This window comes from Neolamprologus multifasciatus, chromosome 2 (genome assembly GCF_963576455.1).
Source record: "Neolamprologus multifasciatus chromosome 2, fNeoMul1.2, whole genome shotgun sequence".
Taxonomy (NCBI): domain Eukaryota; kingdom Metazoa; phylum Chordata; class Actinopteri; order Cichliformes; family Cichlidae; genus Neolamprologus; species Neolamprologus multifasciatus.
In genome coordinates, this window is record NC_140440.1 from 3,844,137 (window position 1) to 3,865,856 (window position 21,720).

The window sequence follows — 21,720 nt, forward strand, 5'->3', positions numbered from 1 at the left end:
AGTAAAGGGGTCAAAGTGACGTCACATCACACTGACCCCGATCCCACTACAAGTCCATTAAATGTCTGAGTGGTCATTAAAAAGCAATAAATGTGAAAAGGTTTTACAGTGAGTCACCTAATGGGAAACAAAGTGAAATCTATCACAGGTGTGAGACTCGTAATGAGCCAGGGAGGCATCGATGACTCATGCAGGTTTTAGAATGAGTCATCAATTTAGAGTCACTGCACAGTGCATCTGCCCGGGTACAAAGAGACAGGCAGGTAGACTGGGATAATCAGAAAAGCAGGCAGACGTGTCGAGGGACAAACGGATCAGACGATGTGTCGCTTAGCAAACTGATACGTTGAATGAATATCAGCCTAACCAGCTGACAGGCAGTCACACTGATATACAGATAATTAGGTATTGACAGGGAACAAGGGATCAAGTACAGCCAGATGGAAAAATGATGACTGTTTAAGGAGCACGTTGCCAAAAAAAAAGAAACTCAAACAAAGCACCCAGAAATGCTGATATGAAGCAAAATGTCTTATTATTCTGTCGTCTAGATTTCCTTGAGACGAATGTGTGCAAGAGGGGTTTAAAAAAATCTGATAAAAGTTTAGTTATTGGATTTAACTGAACGCCAACATACAAAAGCACAATTTATTACTAATTGTAGAAATATATTACGCGATGAGCACAAAGACAGTGTGAGGAAAGTGCCTTAAGAAAGTCAGTGAAGCCATAAAGGGATGTTGCTAAACTTCTGAGGACTAGTCAGATCCAAAATGAAGATACAGACTGTCATGGTCCTGGGTCGCTGGTGCTGTGTGTTTATGGACTAATCATTATGGTGTTTCTAGAGTGACTCATATTTCCTAGTTTAGTTTTTCTTGTTGTTTATCCCTAGTGGTTCTGGTTTTGTCTGCAGTGTTTCCTGTGCTTGCCAGTCTTGTTGTCATGTCCTGTCCATTATAGTCTTCGTCTCTGTGTTCTGTCTTTAGTACACTCCTTAACGTCTCTCTCTCTCCTCCTCTGTCTCTCCTATTGATAAGATTTATTTTGAAGCTACCTTGTCTCAGGTGTGTTATATTCAGTTTTGCTTCCCCTGTTCCATCAGTCAGATTTGTTTCTGCTGTTTCCACTTGTGTCCCATTCTCTTGTTATCCCGTGTATTTAAGTCTCTAGTTTATCACTGTTCCTTGTCATGTCAGCAGTCTTCATGTCCTTCTGCTGTGTGCTTCATGTTTTGCAGCCAAGTTACTACACCAGGAGTTTATTGTTTTGTGCTTTGAGTTTGTAGTTCTCAGCAATAAAGCTGATTAAGTTCATGTTTCGTCTTTGGAGTCCTGCATTTGGGTCCAGCCTCTGCTTGCCACACAGCCAGACCCTGACACAAACTGCAGTGAGGCACAATAGCATAGTGGAGATAGCAGTGCTCAGATGAAGCAGAAATTAACCTCTATCAATATGATGGAAAGAAATAACCAACTTTACCACACGCTGACGGTCTTCTACTAAATATGCTGAAAGTCTTCGATGGGCAAACCTTTCATTACACTGGAGCTTCATCCACAACAACCAGAAGTGTAACAGTGTGTGTGTGTGTGTTCCTGTCTAGCTATCTTTGTGAGGACCGAAATCGGCATTCTACTATACTTGTGAGAACCAACAGTCACTTGTGAGGACATACTCACCGGTCCTCACAAGTTTGAAGGCCTGTTTGAGGCTCAAAATGTGGTTTTAGTGTCAGAGTTACAATTAGGTTATGGTTAGGTTTAGGGTAAGGGTTAGGTAGGACTGGCAATATAGGCAATATATCGAGTTTTTTTAAATTATCGATATATTTTCATACGAGATATAAAGATGTGACAATATCGTTTATATCGATATAGTATTTAAGTCCAATTTATAATGTTAATGATATAATCGATATAATGTTACGTTATAATTATACTTGTGGAGCCGCAAGTTTGCCTCTCTTTCGTCCACTTTTGTCTCTACACAACATTACTCGGCCTCGCCTTTCCTTCACTGAACACAACTCCCCCTCCCCCATCGCTTCACCTGCAGGCAATGACAAGATGGACACGGCAAATCTCCGCTAACGAGTTACCGCGGATCGCCCCGTGCGTGGGGCTGGACGGTGTCAACGTGTTAGCGAGCTAATTGCGCTAACGAGCTAACCGCGCTAACGATATGCAGCCCCTGTGGGGATTTTACACAGGGGCTGCATGGCCTAAAATCTTTTCATTTTCTCAAAATTCAACAGCGTGCCTTATATGTGAATTCTGGTTGTGCTTACTAACCGCGAACCGATTTTATGTGGTACACGGTGCTCAGCAATCTGTCAAAAAATGTTTTAGTTCGACTTTGCAGCTGCACCGCTTGATGGTTCCAGACTACTAGTGATGGGTCGGTCGCGAACGAAATGGCTCTTAGATATGAGGTGCCGTAAGGGACATTATTACTGAAACGCTCTCACACACACTACTGAAACGCTCTCACACACACTACTGAAACGTTCTCACACACACTACTGAAACGCTCTCACACACACTACTGAAACGCTCTCACACACACTACTGAAATTTTAGCTCTCACACACACTACTGAAACGCTCTCACACACACTACTGAAACGCTCTCACACACACACTACTGAAATTTTAGCTCTCACACACACTACTGAAACGCTCTCACACACACTACTGAAACGCTCTCACACACACAACTGAAATGCTCTCACACACACTACTGAAACGCTCTCACACACACTACTGAAATTTTAGCTCTCACACACACTACTGAAACGCTCTCACACACACAACTGAAATTTTAGCTCTCACACACACTACTGAAACGCTCTCACACACACAACTGAAACACTCTCACACACACTACTGAAACGCTCTCACACACACTACTGAAACGCTCTCACACACACTACTGAAATGCTCTCACACACACTACTGAAATTTTAGCTCTCACACACACTACTGAAACGCTCTCACACACACAACTGAAATTTTAGCTCTCACACACACTACTGAAACGCTCTCACACACACAACTGAAACGCTCTCACACACACTACTGAAACACTCTCACATACACTACTGAAACGCTCTCACACACACTACTGAAACGCTCTCACACACACTACTGAAACGCTCTCACACACACTACTGAAATTTTAGCTCTTCACACACACTACTGAAACGCTCTCACACACACAACTGAAATGCTCTCACACACTACTGAAACGCTCTCACACACACAACTGAAACGCATTTCCGCTGAACAGGAAGTTGTTTCCTGACAAGGAAACTGATGGAAAAAGTGGAATATTTCAAAACACTACAAGGATGTCTACTCAGCAACCTGCTAGTACAGCAGTTCCCAACCTATTTTGTGCCACGTAAACAATATAAAAATAAAAAAAAAAGATAAATACCATGAAAACCATAAATTTTAAACTCAAGCCTCAACTCTTGCGACCCGGTACCAAACGACTCACTGGTCCAGGACCTGGGGGTTGGGGACGGCTGTGCTTGTAGCCTAAGTGAAGCAGCCGCATTACTTAACAATATTTTAGCTTCCTTGAATCAAGGAATGGATTCAAGGTGCAACAGGGAATTCGGCAATTATGTCCTGTTTCCCCTAAGCTTTTTATATTGGCAACTCAGTTGTTAACACTATTAATCAAAAATTCTAACGACATACAAGGAATATCAATTTTTAATAAAGACTTCAAAATAAGTCAATTCACAGATGATACATCTATCTTTTTGAAAGATAAATACATGGTAGAGAAAACTAAAGCTTCTCGTTTATCTCTCAGTATCAAAAAATGTGAACTTCTCCCGATTCATACAAGCTCTGACTCCTCAATAGCTTTGGTTAGAGTTGAATCTAAAGTTAAATATATAGGGCTGATAATATCTAAAAAAAACCAATTAGCAGAAAAGACACCAATATTTCTAACTGTATCATCGAGATGAAGAAATCACTTAGCCACTGGTTAAGCAGAGACCTCGCTTTTTTTGGCAGAAACATCCTATCTAAAGCTGAAGGCATCTCCAAATTGATTTATCCTTGTCACTCTCTATATATCTCCTCTAAAAGCATTAATAAGGCTAACACAGTTATTTTCGAATTTTTGTGGAGGAATAAAACCCATTACATAGAAAGATTTCAGCTTGTGAAGGAATACAATAAAGGTGGTATCAAAACTCCAGAATTAGAAATTATGGATGGCACCCTTAGAATTAAATGGTTAAAATCTTGTCTGTCACAGCCAGACTCTACTTAGGTCCACATCCTATGATCCTTATTTAATAAAATAGTATACAGGATTAGACTTTATTTTGAAATGAGATTTTGCGGTAAATAAAATCCCCATAAAGATATCAAACTTTCCAAAACAGACTGTGCATTTTTGGGAAAATGAGATTTACCCACAACTTCTCCCCATAATTCAACCTTATGGAATAATAGGGTAATACCACTTAATCAAAAATCAATTTTCAAGAGTGACTGGTTTGAACAAAAAGATTATATTCATAACAGATTTGTTGGATGATAACGGTGTAATTCTAAGTTACCCAGACTTTTCAGAAAAATATTGTCTAAACTGTTCTCAAAGAGAATATAACAAATTTTGTGAACTGGTCCCACTGCCTCTGCTTCATTTGATTAAAATTTTTATGATATACAATAATTTCTCATCAGTGCTCCCAAATTTATTGCTAGGGCAATGTCAGCTGTTTGATAAAAATGCAATAAGAAATTTGTTAGTAGTTTCTTCAAAGACAAAAATATTTCATAGTTACAACAGAATGGTTACATTGCATGGTTCTAATTTAGTTATTTCATATACACTGGATAAAGCATACTAAAAATTTATGAAATAGCCTATTCTACCTAAAGTTAAAGAAACACACTTTAAAAAAAATTAATCCTGTGGCAGAATTTCTAAAAAAAAAGAGATTTGGCTTTGAGGTGGATCAGTGTTCTTTTTGTACTGATGAAAATGAAACCCTAGAACATCTTTTTTTTTTTATATGCCCTATCACACAATGTATTTGGTGCAACTTAAAAAATTGGATTTTCCTAAATATTAATGATGTGCCACTATTTGAATTACATCATAATTTTTTTTATATGGATCATCTGTCTTAGACATTATTAACATCATCATACGTTTGAGTAAATATCATATCATATATGTGTTAAATGGAGGAACGCTAAGCCTTCTCTCCCTGGTTTTATTGATGATTTTACGATATTTTTTTCTTTGCTAAAAGAGACAAAAAGCACATATGCCAAAAAAAAAAAAAAACCAGGATAATGCCCATCTCCTGCTATTCTAAATTTTGACTTACGCTGAGGCTAATATATTTTTTTAGTAATGCAGCTGTCTCACTAAGACTAAGCTGTCTAACTTATCGTTCCATGATTCGATTCAATTCGATTCGATTCAATTCAATTCAATTCAATTTGATTCTGGGAAATTTTGACAGTCAGCAATATTATAATTCAGATCAGTACATTTACATATTTTTGTATCTAAAAAAAGGAAGCTGACACACGCAAGACTTTATCAAAGGTGTAAGCGTCACAGCAGATGCCTTTGTGTAAAAGTAGCTGAAGATAAAACACAGAAAAACATGAAGGTGATTTTTCCTGGCCTGGGATTTTATAAAAAATATTCTGCAGTACATCAAAAACGAAAGAAAACCATTAATCAACATATGAACGTTACCTCTGACGTTCCAGCGGTTTTATTAGAGACACGGCTAAGCGTTTTGCATTTTGCATAATTTTTAAATGTTTAAATTTGTTCAGTATTGAACAGCAGAAATAAGATTTTCTTTTCGGAAGTATGTAAAACGAAAAAAAAACAGCGGCCGACAGCGCTGTAAACAACAGTAGACTTGTGCATAACAAGCAAGCGAATAATGCAGAAAGCAGATTTTTAGAAGGGAAACAGTTCTTGAAGTACAGAGAGAGAGAGAAAGAGAGAGAGAGAGCTGTGCATGATGTGTGATTTTATCGTGGTGGAAGCAAAACAGTAAACGTCAGAGGGAATTCATGACGATGTTTATGTGAAGCGCAGTTTGGATCTTCTTTTGCTGCTGGTTCAGTCAATATTGTTTGGAGAGAGATCAAACTAACAGCTTTAGAATCTGCGCAAAAACGGCGTGAAAACAAAGCGTGGACCGCCGACAGATCAGAATCAGCCAGCTGTTGGCTTTCAGCCCCGACCGTGTCCGTGCCGTCGGGTGAGAAAGGCGACATCCCATTGATTCTGATCCGGTCCACGCTGTGTGTTTACGTCTTTATGCAGAATCCGTGTTCCTGCTCTCATTTACTGTTTTAGCTGTTTGGTGGTTGTTGAAATTTTGTGCGGTTTCACCTGAGATTCTGGCATTTCGGGCAAAATTAATTTATATTAAAAAATCGATTCAGGATTTTAATGAATCGATTTCACGTTATCCAAGCCAGAATCGATTTTAATTGATAAATCGATTATAAAAACCCACCCCTAACTAGCAGGTTGCTGAGTAGACATCTGTGTAGTGGTTTGTTTGAAATCTACCACTTTTTCCTTCAGTTTCTTTGTCAAGAATTAACTTCCTGTTCAACTGAAATGCCTTCCTGTTCAACTGAAATGCCTTCCTGTTTAACTGAAATGCCTTCCTGTTTAACTGAAATGCCTTCCTGTTCAACTGAAACGCCTTCCTGTTTAACTGAAATGCCTTCCTGTTCAACTGAAACGCCTTCCTGTTTAACTGAAATGCCTTCCTGTTCAACTGAAACGCCTTCCTGTTCAACTGAAACGCCTTCCTGTTTAACTGAAATGCCTTCCTGTTCAACTGAAACGCCTTCCTGTTCAACTGAAATGCCTTCCTGTTCAACTGAAATGCCTTGGTTTTTCAGTAGTGTGTGTGAGAGCGTTTCAGTTGTGTGTGAGAGCGTTTCAGTAGTGTGCGTGAGAGTGTTTCAGTAGTGTGTGTGAGAGCTAAAATTTCAGTAGTGTGTGGAAGAGCTAAAATTTCAGTAGTGTGTGTGAGAGTGTTTCAGTTGTGTGTGTGAGAGTGTTTCAGTTGTGTGTGTGAGAGTGTTTCAGTAGTGTGTGTGAGAGCTAAAATTTCAGTAGTGTGTGTGAGAGCGTTTCAGTAGTGTGTGTGAGAGCGTTTCAGTAGTGTGTGTGAGAGCGTTTCAGTAGTGTGTGTGAGAGCGTTTCAGTAGTGTGTGTGAGAGCTAAAATTTCAGTAGTGTATGTGAGAGTGTTTCAGTTGTGTGTGTGAGAGTGTTTCAGTAGTGTGTGTGAGAGCGTTTCAGTAGTGTGTGAGAGCTAAAATTTCAGTAGTGTATGTGAGAGCGTTTCAGTAGTGTATGTGAGAGTGTTTCAGTTGTGTGTGTGAGAGTGTTTCAGTAGTGTGTGTGAGAGCGTTTCAGTAGTGTGTGTGAGAGCGTTTCAGTAGTGTGTGTGAGAGCGTTTCAGTAATAATGTCCCTTACGGCACCTCATACTTAGAGCCGGGTCTTTGACGTGAACGACGCGAGCCGGCTCCTTAGCGCGAGCCGTGGGTTTTTTTTTTTTTTCTTTCTCTCACCCTCTCTCTCGCACTTTTTTTCGGCTTCACTCAGCATGCGAGCCTTGTGCTTTACGCTGGGAAGAGGGGGGAGGGGCAGTAGTTACACTCAGTAGCACAGGAACAGAGCCGGAGGGAGAGACAGAGAAAGAGCCAGGGACAACAACATCACATTAGAAAGGTATAGTAATCATCCACAACTATTTTCAGTTGCAGATGATTCAGGATTCAGAAAGTTTATTCATGCAGGTCCATATGACAGAGAATATGCATGTTCTTTTTGTTTTCATATTATAATTTATATTTAATTGTGTTGTGGTTTGCAGTGTTCTGTGTTGTTTCACTTTAAATTTGTAAAAGGAAAAAGCTGAAAATTTAAATAGTTAAAAGTTGAAATGTGAACAGTTGATTTTTGTATTATATGATTTATTTATTACATTTTATGTGGAGTGAATACATAAAAGTATATTTACGGTGGCCCCTACAGACAAAGCACATACAAACTTCAAATCACGTACAAACTCTGAAGCACGTACAAACTCCAAAACACGTAAAAACACGTACAAACTCCAAAACACGTAAAAACACAGAAGCACATAAAAACTCAAAACACGTACAAAAGACAACAGAAGTGCTCCAGGATGCTAGGGGCATTGTTGAGCTTTTGTTACCTAGTGGCTACACAAGCCAGCAAGTACCAACGACCGGATTTGGTGTGTGGTAATAACAGGTAAATGAACATTTATTTTTTTAAATTATTTGACTGTATATGAATGCTTGTGTATAAATACACAAACAATACACATATGCTTTCATGCTTTCAATTGTGTAATTTAAGTGATCTAGGTAGCTCTGTTTTGGAAGTTCAGTTCATGCTAGAAATGTGTTTTGGAGTTTGGATGTGGTTTTTGGAGTGTGTACGTGTTTTGTCTCTAGGGGCCAACGCATTTATTTATATATAAACATATATAAATTAAAAAAAAATGTTTACATTAGTAATTCCTTTTGTGCATAATTTTATATTATTGTTAATAATAAATTAATTAAAGCAACAAAACAACCTGAAGAGCCGGTTCGGAGCCGAAAGAGCCGGCTCTTTTTAGTGAGCCGAACTGAAAGAGCCGGCTCTTTTTAGTGAGCCGAACTGAAAGAGCCGGTTCTCTAAAAGGAGCCGGAAGTCCCATCACTACAGACTACGGCTACCGTAGTCGCGGAGTAATACGCGGAGTAATCGCCTCGCGGAGTAATACGTACAGTGCATCAACGTAATATTACTGTATTGTGTGTGTATAAGGACCATAAATGGCACCTGTAAGAGACGTGGTTACGAAGCAGATTTCAAACTCAAGGCTGTCAGTCACGCAGTAGAACTTGGGAATATAGCAGCTGTGAAATCTGTCTTTGTTATTATGCTCAGCGTCTGTTAGTTTACATTTTGACTGCACAGTTGTGAGCTTTTTGTTATGCACAAAAGCAACATTGTTTTCTTTTATTTATGGAGAATTATTATTTAATAAATGATTATATTATTTTTTTGAGTAATTTCTTCATGTACATCTACACTGTATGTTAATAAAAGTGCCCGTGTGACATCTGGGACACAGCTTTGACTAAGAACTCTCTTTTTGTTCTTACCTTATGGCTTTAAAAAAAAAAAATCAAGATATCGTATATCGTCATCCAGCTAAAAAATATCGAGATATGAATTTTGGGTCATATCGCCCAGCCCTAGGGTTAGGCATTCATTTTTTATGGTTAGGGTAAGGGGCTAGGGAAACCATTATGTTAATGAAGGTCCTCACTAAGATAGCTGAACGGGCTTGTGTGTGTATGTGTGTGGGGCCTCTAGTCTGAATAAGGTGTTGAGTCACTCAGCAAAGAATAACCAAGAGTTTTGAGGCCGTTGTCTCCACAATGCAGGAGCGAGCCTCTAGTGTCTGACTGTGCCTGCTGTTTGTAAGGTCTCAGGTGTTTGCGTGCTCTACATTTGTAAGGATTCAGGGGTTTTATTGTAATTTCTGCACATGAATTCACTCGATGTGAAACTACATTTAGCACTCAGATACTGGCTAAGGCCATCAAGAGCAAGAAACACATTTACAGTGTGACTATAAATAAGAAACATCCACAATGGGCTGTACATTTGTTAAAAACATCAGAACTAGAAAAAGAAAAGGAAGATGTGTCACTGAAACTAAAATTGCCAAATCAAACGTGTGGAGCTGCCTGCTGTGGTGCCCCCTTGTGACAAAGAAGCAGCTGACAGTAGTAGTAGTATGTGCCTGTTCGAAACTTTATACTGTTCAAGCAAAACAATTTGAACTGCCAAATGTTTTGGGTAGTGACCCCCAAAAACATCAATAAAACTATGAAAAAGGGGAAAAATGTCAAATAAAGTGTTTTAGGTTTGCACACCTATCCTTTCTTCATCTCATCAAATCAAAACAATCCAAATTTATATTGACTAAACAAAAATAGTCCTGCTGATAAAGGTACGTTAGTTGAATAGGGCTAGTTGTTCTAAAATTTTGATTTCAAGGACTTGTTTTTATTTTTTTAAGTTTCTATAATGCTCCATCATGTCCAGCCAGCATGATATATAGAAGAAAAGAACATTTTGAGGCTAAATGAAACCTTATGCCAAACAAGCTAACAAAATCGTACATAATTAAAAAAAACTGCAAAAATGTGAAGACAGACTGGATCGGGACAGAAAGCAGAAACAAGCTCCAAACTTATGTTCCATTAATGCCACAGTGCTGCCTCTGAAAAGGTCACCTGGTTTCAGACCACTGAGTCATGAATGAAGGCAAATGAAACGGCAAAAAGTTGACTACCCTGAAAATCATCACAGGAGAACAACAAGGTCAATTGTGAGCTGAACGTCTACCCTGGCACTCGTATCTATGCTTATTATTTCCATGTGACAGCATTCCTAACTGTCCCCCGGGTGGTGTTAAGCTAGTATCCAACCCTCTCGCAGTAGTTCAGGCTCAGTCGAGCCAGGCGCAGACTGAGCCTCATCAGAGCTCAGCATGAAGCATGAGTTATCTGCATCAGGCACGTGCAGAGGGGGGGGGCTAGAGGGGCTTGAGCACCCGCCCCTTTCCTGATGGGTGCCCAAAGTGCCCTTCTGTTGAGGCAACTTTTTAAAAAAAATGTATTTATATTTTTTAATGTGTGTGTGCGTGCGGAGTCCTGTCTGTGCCCCTCAACAATAATATTTAACTATTAATCACAGTTTTGCTAAATAAAAGGATCTGGCTTGCATCAGTCACATGATCACATTTAACCAATGATCGCCCTTGATGGCAGAACGCGCTGGTTACGAGCCGGGAACGAGCTCACAAAGAGCACGCGCATTCTTTGCAGTCCGGAGCTGCAGGAGAAACACAAATTAACTCAGAGACACAGACTCATGCGACAAAACCAGTAAGTAGGTGTACAGCGTACACTGTAGTGTATAGCACCCAGGAGTATTAGCTTATTACGTACACGTTGGTATGTTGAAACAAACGAGCGTGCTGTGTGTGCAACAGCGTGACAAACATTACCTGTCCTTTTATTAACTGCACAAGTAGTGCTGGTCATAGCTGCTGGCTACCTGTGTAAGGCTGTCGTGGGTCTGTAGCTCTGTCACCGTTTTAGGGAACATATTTAGTTTTAAAGTATTTAGAACATATTTAGTTTTAAAGTAAGTTTCTGGGCTTTTCCTGCCTTTCTGGAGGGATTATATTTCACTAAAAAACAATCTAATATGCATGTCCACATAATTATGCATTATTATAATTATAATATATTAAAAAACACACGCTGTATTTTAAAGAACATACATTAAGAAGCAGATTATAGTAGATTTATATTTTAAATAAGACAAAATTTGGATTTTACAGCAGTAAAATGATTGTATCTCTACAGTTTAAAAATGTAATAAGCTTTGCCCCTGCACAGAGTGGATAGTGAAACAAATGGAATCATCATAAATACATTATTTCATATTTATTACTTCCCCCTCCTCATTGCTTTATTATTGTAGCTCTAGTAATAAATAATAATGTAAGGATTCTGGATCAGCACCGTGATGCCCATAGTATATCCAGTATTCTGAAGAAGGTCTAAAATGTCACTGCGTGTGCGTGCATGTGTGTGTTTTATTTAGATGGATTTTTAAAAAAAATATTACTCATGATATAACAATGTCCAGACATGCCTGGTAAGGACATGAGGAGGAAACAGTAGGAGCTGTGTGAGGCTACTAAAGGCAGTGCTATAACATTTTTCTGTCATCATTTTATTATAGATTAAGTGCAAGAGTTGTTAGGTGTGGATAATTAGATTATAGTTTATTGCAATAGAAAGTTGTGCCTTGTTCTCAGATAGACAGCAAGTGGAGAGTGATATATGAAATGATGGGATGGAAGGAAGAAGAGAAGCAAAGAGTGATTCACAGGCAGAGCCAAAATTATTTCTCACAGTTTTTTGTTGCCTTATGGTTCCAAGTGCTGTCACCAATCTTTGCATTTTGTTATTATCTCATGACACTTGTTTAATCAGCTACCATCTCTCCTATGGACTTTTTAATGTCTACAGATCAACACAGCCCTGCCCTCCAGCACTATCAGCAGCACTATCAGCAGCAACCCCTCAACAGCAACATTGTACCCATCAGGTAAAACATCGGCTACGTTTGCTTTGCCTTGTTGCCCATATTAGATTCTTGATGAATGTGTGTTGTTGTTATTCAGCCTGGTTCAATGTGCCCCTTTTTAACTTTGAGCACCCGCCCCTTTAAACCTCTCTGCACGGCCCTGATCTGCATAACATTTCAGAAAGATTAAATCACTCCATCCAGCCACTATCAGCCCCTGACAACAGATGGATTAAGTGTCCATGTCAGAGTATGCTGAGTGTGTGAAATTCACTTTAAATTAAATAAAGTTACTTTCATACCACTGAGCTGAATTTTCAGCATATCTGAAGCTTTGGCATAGCTAGTGTTGGCACGAGTGTCCTTTCTCACAAACTTGGACAGCTTTTGCATGCCTCATCTCAGCAGAGTTACTCCTGCTACAAAGCATTAGTTTTCATTAATTATTTTCCTAATTACCACAGTAAATCATGTCCACAGATATGATCACAGCTTAGCTGCTTCAAAAGGCGTATTTTTCTAGCTTACAATCAAAATAACCCAAGAGCAATGTTCCCTCTAAGCTGCGCGTGTGCGCAATTGCGCACTGCTGGCACAGTCTCTGCGCACAAAAAAAATCTAACCTGAATTGAAATTAAAATTAATACTTTAACAATTCTGTTTTGCAGTGTTAGTCAGTAAGTGACTGGCTGCTCCCGTATGGGATTAGAACAATGCCACCTTATCCCATAGTCCAGCCAGTGATGCGATTCACATTCATATATACGCAGCTAATCAACGTCATTGACAGGCTATGACAGCGTCCTTATGTGTTGACAACAGTGTTTTGGCTAGCAAAGCGGCGAGGCTGATGTGGAGTGAAGCCACGTTAATGACAACGTGTACAACCATTGGAGATGTGAGCAGGACAGACGGAACAATTGATGGAAAAAGTGTGGACTTTATACCAGTTTTTAAATTGTGTTGATAGGCCACGGAAAACCAGAGTTATGATAAAAATATATGCAATATTTGGTTTTCTTCCTGAACACTGTTGTTGTTTATATTTACTGCGGGAAGAAACGGTAAAAATGGCGTTTTATAAGGAAAATGCTCGAAAGCACTCTCCACCTGTGAGCAAAACCAAAACCAAAAACCCCACCCTTTCCTATTGGTGGAAAAATTTACCATGACGACCAATCAAAAAATGATATGGCAACATGGCATTTAGTTGTTTAGGAAAGGGGGAAGTTTTAGGAGCGACGGTGTGTTTTGAGATGTGAGAGATTTGCGGCGTTTAGCACAGATCTTGTGTAGTTAGTGTGTAGTGTAGTCAATAGTTTTGTTGTGTGTGTCAGAACAATGAGGCGACTGCTGAATGTTACAGGTGTTACAGGAGTGACACATCTCCTGTTGTCAGGCCTGCAGGTATCAGGCTGTTGTTCTCTTTTATCTCATAGTGGACAGAAATTATTTTTTGGAGTGGCACAAATAATTTGTGTGGCATCAAATTTGATGCAGAACAGATGATTGTTCTGTAAATATTTTGAAATGTTTATTAGAAAAACGCATTGGCTGCATTTTTAGGTAAACAGCTGCAAAAAACGTTGTTTGCATAACTCAGTTACTTTTTTGAAGAAGTAACTATATAATTGCCCAACATTGGTCATTATATACTGTATTTTGCAGACACAGAGTTACAGGACTCTCTCCCAGACTACAGACTCATAATATAAGTCAGAGCTTTATAAAAAAAAAAAAAGTTGTTTTTTCAAAATTGGACTTCAAGTTATTTTTACTTCCAATAGTGTTAACATACTACACAGGTCATGAACAAGATTTTTTTTTTTTAATTTTCATTGTAAGTGGGCTAAAGCAGTTAATTAAAAGTAGTCAAACATAAATGTAAATGCTGTAATTTGATTATTCTAATAAACCATGTAACTTGGATGGATTCAATGCTGGCGTGACCACAGTGCACACGTCTAATGTCGCTCACAGTGGTCCAAGGGACCGCTCAGGGAGTTTGTGTGTTCGCTCAGACACATGAAAAATTAGAGGGAACATTGTCCAAGGGTCCTTTTGCTGACACACAGTGAAGGAAACTGGAATTTCATCAGAAATGTGAAGATCTGAGGCAATGGAAATGAAAAACAGCACTTTCCTAGTCTCAGTGAGACATGTTTGTGCACATGTTTATTAGTACTTTTAGTGCTTTATCATTCTCACACCTACGGCCAATTTCAAATCCCCAGTCTTCACAGCTCCTCACCTCAGAGCTGAGAGAAGTTTAACTTTGATCCACTAAAGTTTCTGTTTCTGTTGTCACTACAAGCTGCTGAATGTCACATATATTCCATGTTCTCTGGTCACTACAAAGAAGCTAATCCTTTTCTGCTGGTCACTCCTCAGTCTTTTAGACTGTCAGAGAAAACCAGGGCACCCGGAGAAAACCTGTGCAAACACATGCAAAAAGGCCCCAGAGAGACTGGACCACAGAACATTCTTGTTATGAGGTCACATTGCCAACCACTGCACCTCTGCCCCACCCAAGGATAAATGTTTCAAAAGGTATAAAAGTACTTATTAAACCTGCTTAATCGTGGGATGCAGGATAGACAAAAACAGTTCACTGTCCTGAATATCACTTTGATAATTCTGACATTCCTGTTTAAAAATCACTGATTATAGCCTTCAGCTTTTGAGTTTACTGGTCCAAACAACTTACAAAAACAAAGTGGGAATACTGCATGCTGTGTGCATGGAAATCTACTGACAGTGAAGACTTTACTTACACTATAAAGCAAACGCTACCAAACGCTGGCCTATGAACACCCATAACATGCTACTGTCATCACCCTCTGATGATGATTGTGGACTTCACTGCAGATATGCTGTGTGAAAGCATTATAGAAAACACATTTAGCACCATTTATGGTGAAACTGCAGTTCTCAGCAGTGCAGTCAGATCAGACAGCTGTTTGTCGAGACATGAAGAAAAAAAAAACTCATCAGGAGAAATATACGGTGAAGCACGGCGGCGGCAGCATCATGCTATGAGCTATTCTGATGAAAATGTTAATTTAGATTCTTGGCAGTGCAATAATAATACTCTCAGATGTGGTGACCATTAATTGATTGACTGAATTTATTTACATATATGACTTACTCTCGGATTCTGACCTATTCTCTTCCAGTTTTCATCACAGCTGGTGGCCTGGTGTTATTTTTTGTATGCTGCCATCCACACATAAGGCAAAAAGGCAATGAATGAATACAGCGGTAAATTGAGCCACAAACACAGACACAATGTTTTCAGCACTTAAACTTTTTGAGTAGTCACTTATTTGTACTAGAGAGCGAAGGATAAGTGAGAGATCTCACGGCGTGAAATCTGTGAGATTCTCTCTAAATAAAGAACTCTGAGTGAAGGTATTGCAGTGCACAGCTGGCTACAAATATTGCATCTTTTATGAAGACTCTCGAGCATGCAGTCACTCCTGCAGAGAAGCTCCTGTAGAGTGACAGCACAACAAAAAGAACACACACACACTCTCTCACACACAAACTGAATTGTTCTTTATACAAATACTCAGAGCGTCATAGATAAAGGTTTCTACCAATAGTGATTAACCACGACCATAATTATTTTGAATTTTGGTGAAATGTAGAGTGCATATGCCAAATATTTTTGTTAGTTGTTAGAACTTCTGTTAGTCATACTGGATTCTAGACAATAATAAGTCATTTTGAAGAATTTAGACGATCTTCAGCTGATTAACCTTGTGTAAATGTGATTTACCTCACTCTAGCAATCACAGCCTCAACACAGACCTCAATAACAGAGATTGCCTATCATGCAACATGTTGGGTAAACATGCTAATAAATATAAATACAATATTTTTATTTGTGCACAGATTTCTGCCATGACATGAAACATCATATTTAGTGGGCTGTGACTGACTCTGGCTGCCTCATGTTGTGGACTGGCAGCCTGTCCAGTTTGCACCGTGCCTCAGCTGACATATCCCCACCCACCCTGTGACCATAAAGATAGTATTTCAGGAAGAAAGGATCCCTGATAATGCTAATGTTAGCACAGCAGGGCGGTGTTTTGCCGGTGCAGGCAGCTGCCATCTTCCTATTTTCAGAGCTCAGTCGTTCTTTTTTGTGCAATATTTATTTCATCTTAACTGACTTGTTAAACCTTTAAAATCTAAATATCTGAACTACATGAGATCCTTAACAGGGCAGCATAGTAACATCACTGCCAAAGAGCACTGAAAGTGTGATTCCAGAGGAATGCAGACGTAAAACAAGTGACATAAAGTGTGATGTCCTTTACATTATTTTCAGTAACATTTTATTTGTCGAAAAACTGAACAAAATTCACACAAATAGCTTTTATAGTGATCATACATCCAGAGTGACTAACGCGAGATAATGGCCTATCAGCACAGTGATAGAGGTCTGTTTGTGGCAACAGTGGGGTGACAGACAGAGCGAGAATGCCAACACGCCGGGCGAATTTTTTCTGTGCAGCTGTCACTCAAACGTCTCACAGCTCAGGAGCACAAAGCCAGCGATGCTCGGTTTTATTCAACTGTTGAACACTGGCTGATTTTCTTTTGTGAGAACAGAAAACCAATGCAGTGCTGATCATGGAAATGCATTCTTTTCTACGCACACTTACGGGATCAATGCAGGATAGACAGCAGATCATTCTCCTCACCTTGACTGTCTGTGATGTGTGCTTTTAAGATTGCGTTCTGACTCCGGGACTGCCGAGTGATCATCATCAATAAAAGAGAGCGAGCTGTAGAGGCACCAGTGCAAGCCAAGGCCATAACTTGACCTCCAGCCTCCTTTGCATTGGTTCAGATAGATCAGGTAGTTCAGGTATCTCATCAATCCAGAAAATAAAATGAAATACATTTTTACTCTTTGTTGTGTTTTTAAGTAAAAACTAAACGATTAAAGTAGGAAAAATAAATGTTACTGCTAGCATACCGTTTACTGGAGGGGCTGTAACTTTTAAGTCCTTTAGCATGTAAGATTTTTGGTATTTACATATAATAAGAAAACTGAATTTTCAAGAATCAGTTAAAGTAAATTAAGATACGTAGTAAGTTAAGTTAAATCTTAACAAACCTAAGTATCCACATTATATCCAATATATGAATAAAATTACAGGTTATCAGAAATCAGCTTTCCAACTGAGCAAATGACTCGCATGCACAGTTACAGGCTCTCATGGGTTACATGAAATACATAATGATACAGGACACGTGTAAAGATATTATTTCAAAAGTAAATCCTGTAAAAAGTAGTTTTCCGATGCCAGTGTCTCTCTGTTTCACGGGATCTGTCTAGTGGCACAAGTTTTTTCCTGATAGCAAAAAACTATCAAGATACTGAAAACAAGGGCACTTCTACCCCCCATATATTGCATGAGTGCATACATATATTGCATGCACTCATGCAATATATGTATGAGACAGGAAGCGCTGGGGCGCTCTGGTTAGCAGCAGCTAAACTTTTAAAACAAGAGTAATCCCCACTGCTATTCAATCATACAGTTTATGTGAATGGATGAAAAAATAGGAATAAAAACATCAGAATGAGGTGCCAGAAATACTGGAGGGTGTATGTCTACCTTGATGTATAAAAAAGGCTGTTCGTGTTGGTGGATAAGCCTGACTCTTGTCTGATAAGTTAATTATTGCAGCTCCTGAAGGATTAAGGTGGAAACATTGTTTTTGAACAATACATCTGGATTTAACTCAGATTAAATGTTCTCTCCAAAGGAACTGGTTGTGGGATTTTTTTTTTTGTCCAGTCCAGGAACTATATGGGTTTAGGGAAGCTCTTTGCAGATACAGCAGAAAGGCGAGATGATGTGATTTTAACATGTAAATAAATTTGCTGTCAGTTACTCAGATGTGAAGGTGGCACTGTGGCAGCAGAGATTACTGCTCCATCTACGGTTGTGTTTGAATCTGGGCTGATATGAATATGTCTGATATGATATGAAACCACATGGGATTTCAAATGGCAAAGCTTTTATCATAATATGTGCTATTACTCAACAGCGTTACATACAGTAGCAGAGACCCAAGTGTCATCTCAGCATTGCAGTCAACACAACCACAATCAGAACAACCACACTCGTGCCTGGAGTCACAGCAGTCTGTGGGAGCGCTGGGTGACACATGACTGCCACCTTTATCTCAGGTGGGCTGACCATAAGAATTCAGATATGCATGCAATCTCACACTTTAATGACACTTACAGTGAGAGTGTAAAATAACAATTTTACTAAATCCTACACTACAAAAGGTGGTCAAGTGTTTGGCTGCTTGAGAAAAGGTGGATGCACAGGAACTGGAATACTCCAGTCTGCATGTCAAAGTTCAGCAAGATACTGAACACTGAGTGGATTCTGTATGTGTGTGAATGGATGAACAAGGCTACTTTGAGTACTGAAGCAGAGCAGAAAAATGCTAGGTAAGAACTAGACTATGCACTGGATGGAGCTCAAACAGCAGGACGTCTGGTGGTGAGAAACTCTTTAAGACACCGATGTATGATTAACACCTGATTCATTAAACTTTAAAGTTCAAATTCAGTTATTTCACTAAAAATACATCATTTATCTTTTTTCCCCACTGATGTTTTAAAGACTGTTAAATATAAAAACATGTACAAGTATCTAGTGTCCATTCATCTTACCAAACATCAAAACATCAGTGGACAAAGAATCAGCGAGATGTACTCAGAGTAAAATATCTTAACGCTTTACTGACTTTATCAGACATCAGTTGTACGAATGCAGTGAAGTATTTGCAGTGCTGACTGATCTATGATGGTAGCTGATATGTATGTGCCATGTAGATTAGTTTTATGTTGAGCTGAAAGACAGTTACGTTTTTACACATTTACTTTCTTTCCCTGTGACAGGGAATATAAAAACATAACAATACAAACATTTAGTTAATGCAGGAACGTCTGAGAGACATTTTACTGCTGAGCTGTTTGTCTGTGGCACACATCATAAACTAACCCATCCAGGATCAGGCACCACTGAAGGCTCTGACACTGTCAGTGAAATCTTTATCTGAAATAGAGCTCAGAGCTGTGAGAGTTGCAGTAACTGTGTCTATGAGAAGCATGCGGTGGAAACTTGAGTAAATGATCCGCTGCTCTTACGTTTCTACAGGTGATTGGCTGGGTGCCTCACTCATTTCCACACACACCGCCTATCAAACGCTAATCAAAAGCGCGTGCGCATGTGTGCGCATGCACGGAGGCACACACACTTGATTTTCACGATGCCAAACACAAACGGAGACTTCCTCTGTGACGGCACCCTCTGCTCATAAAGCCAATCAGCGCGCTGGCTGCTATAAATAATTCCGCCGGCCGGCCCCGCCGACACCAACACCAACACTGCGGAGAACCGGAGCCGGCCAGGCCCTCCTCCCTCGGCTGACTCCCCTACAGCCTCGTTCTCCTCTCCCGTCTCTGTCACAAAACGCACGCCTTTGAATGCGAGTGATGGCGGCGGAGGATTGAGGAGATCCGCCTTTACCTGGAAGAAAACGGAAGGAACAGAGCGAGAGGGGAGAGGAGGAGCAGGAGGGAGGGGGAGATATCCGCAGCATGCCTTTGTGTTCCGCGCCCCGGTGCCAGAAGTGGCTCTTTCAGCCCACAGCCGCGCGGATTGTGCACAGACATCGCGCCAGCAGGTGAAGCGCGTACCTGCAGCCCGCCCGCGTGCACAAACACACCGAGACCAAAACAGCCTCACGCCTAAAACCGTCTGCCTCACCGAGAGTGCCAGCTCCCCCTCCATCCATCAGAGCTGCAGCACTAATGCACAAACAAGCACGGAGCACCGGGGGTCCCCGCGGCGTCCCGGCAGCTCGGGCTCTCTCATCGTCTAACATGCGCTGCGTTTGCTTTCACTAACCTGATGCGTCTGAAGGACCGAGGGGCCGATGGGATCCCGACCAGTCTGCAGGAGAGCTTTCGTTTGATGCCTGTCCTATATCCAGTCTCTCTCACACACACGCGCGCGCGCTCTCTCTTTCTCTCCACCACCCCCTCTTGCGCACTATTACCTCACAGCCTCCACTCTGTTCCTCCAAGACGAGAGAGAGAGAGAGAGCATATGGCGACAGATTCTCAACAGGAGCGCGAATCCGTGTAAAAGTAGAGACGCTGCTTTGTGCTTTGTTTAAATTCTCCAAAGTGCGCACGCCACCACCAACAAGTGAGCCTGTTAGGATACACATAAAGTTCATTCAAAGAGAACAGTGTTTAAGCTGACAAAGGTGCACAATTAAAAAGAGGCCAGAACACAAAATAGGATTTTACCCTCAGAGGTTTTAATGGGGTGTCGGTGAATTCATTTATTTTGATTGGCGTGAATATTCCAGTTTACAGTATGCCATCTATTTTATTTTGCCAGATGTGATCAGAGGACACTTTGATAACCGAATGCTACATCTTTCACACAGAGGCCTGACACTGCCATTTAAAAAATAGCATTCATAGAAATATACATGTGGACCAGGTGGGCGCACGACAGGAAGCCAGCAGCAGCAGCTGTTTGTAAATTCAAAGTTAGCCTGCTGTACACGTAGAAGTGAAAGAAAGCGCCAGACAGGGGGACTTGCATGTGTCACTTTAATTTTGAACAATGCAGGCTTCAAGGGAAAGTTTGGAAGTTTAAAATAGCCTAGAGTCGTCAAACAGCTGGTCCTGAGTCATCAAGCCTTCATGGGAGTTGAAACAGTGACATGAAATAACAGGATGTTCAGATTTTATTGTCATGCAGCTGTAGGTAGTTTATAACTTAATAAATGCTCACAATGTGACCGAGAACAGATGCAAAGGCCACATACTGGCTTTTATTTCTTTATGAATCAAAACAATGGTGCCGCTGATGCATTCGGGGCCAGCAGCTCTCAGAGCATCCTGCGTAGCCGGAGGCCGTCAATCCTAAGCCTCGTGATGCCTAACGCTAATGCACTCATTGTTAACGTGTCATTACCGAGCTCCTTTATCGCTGAGCAAACACACACGCATGTACACAGATCCTGTGCAAACAGATAGGACAGGTGCTGCCTCCTGCGTGTCACGCTAACATCACGGCTGAATTAGCCGAATCGAAACAAACTCGCAGTCCTCACAATTAAGCACCACCAGGCGTTAGTTTAGGTTTATTTATTAATATGCGTTTTGAGATCAAACCCCATCTTTGCATGTGGGCATCATGAGCGCAGATGCTGTACTGGCGTCTTTATTCTACACTTCAAACACTTCTAACAGAAAGTGACAACATTAGGTGTACTGTCAGGGATTAGTAAGCATAAGAAATGCAGAGATTAAATACTGCAGCAGTGAATAACCCAAAAAAGTTCTTGTTTTTTGTTTTTCTTGTTCCATGTTCAATAATCCAGGTAAGGAAATCAACTTTCTGAGATTCACTTAGAAACATT

At 40.2% G+C, this 21,720-nt stretch overlaps 1 protein-coding gene and 1 long non-coding RNA gene across 3 annotated transcripts in view; one reads left to right on the forward strand and one right to left on the reverse strand.

Moving 5' to 3' along the window:
* The window catches only part of cplx2b (complexin 2b), a 70,583-nt gene extending 50,179 nt beyond the window's left edge, over positions 1-20,404 (reverse strand). For both annotated transcript variants that reach the window (XR_014876022.1, XR_014876019.1), the window contains exon 1: positions 20,187-20,404. The gene's annotated coding sequence lies outside the window, so the exon portion shown is untranslated. The remainder of the gene's footprint in view (positions 1-20,186) is intronic.
* LOC146523852 (uncharacterized) lies at positions 1,265-18,113 on the forward strand. The gene is made up of 2 exons (XR_014876029.1): positions 1,265-1,761; positions 9,319-18,113. It is a non-coding gene; the product is annotated as an uncharacterized LOC146523852 (long non-coding RNA).
* Positions 20,405-21,720: the final 1,316 nt, after the last annotated feature.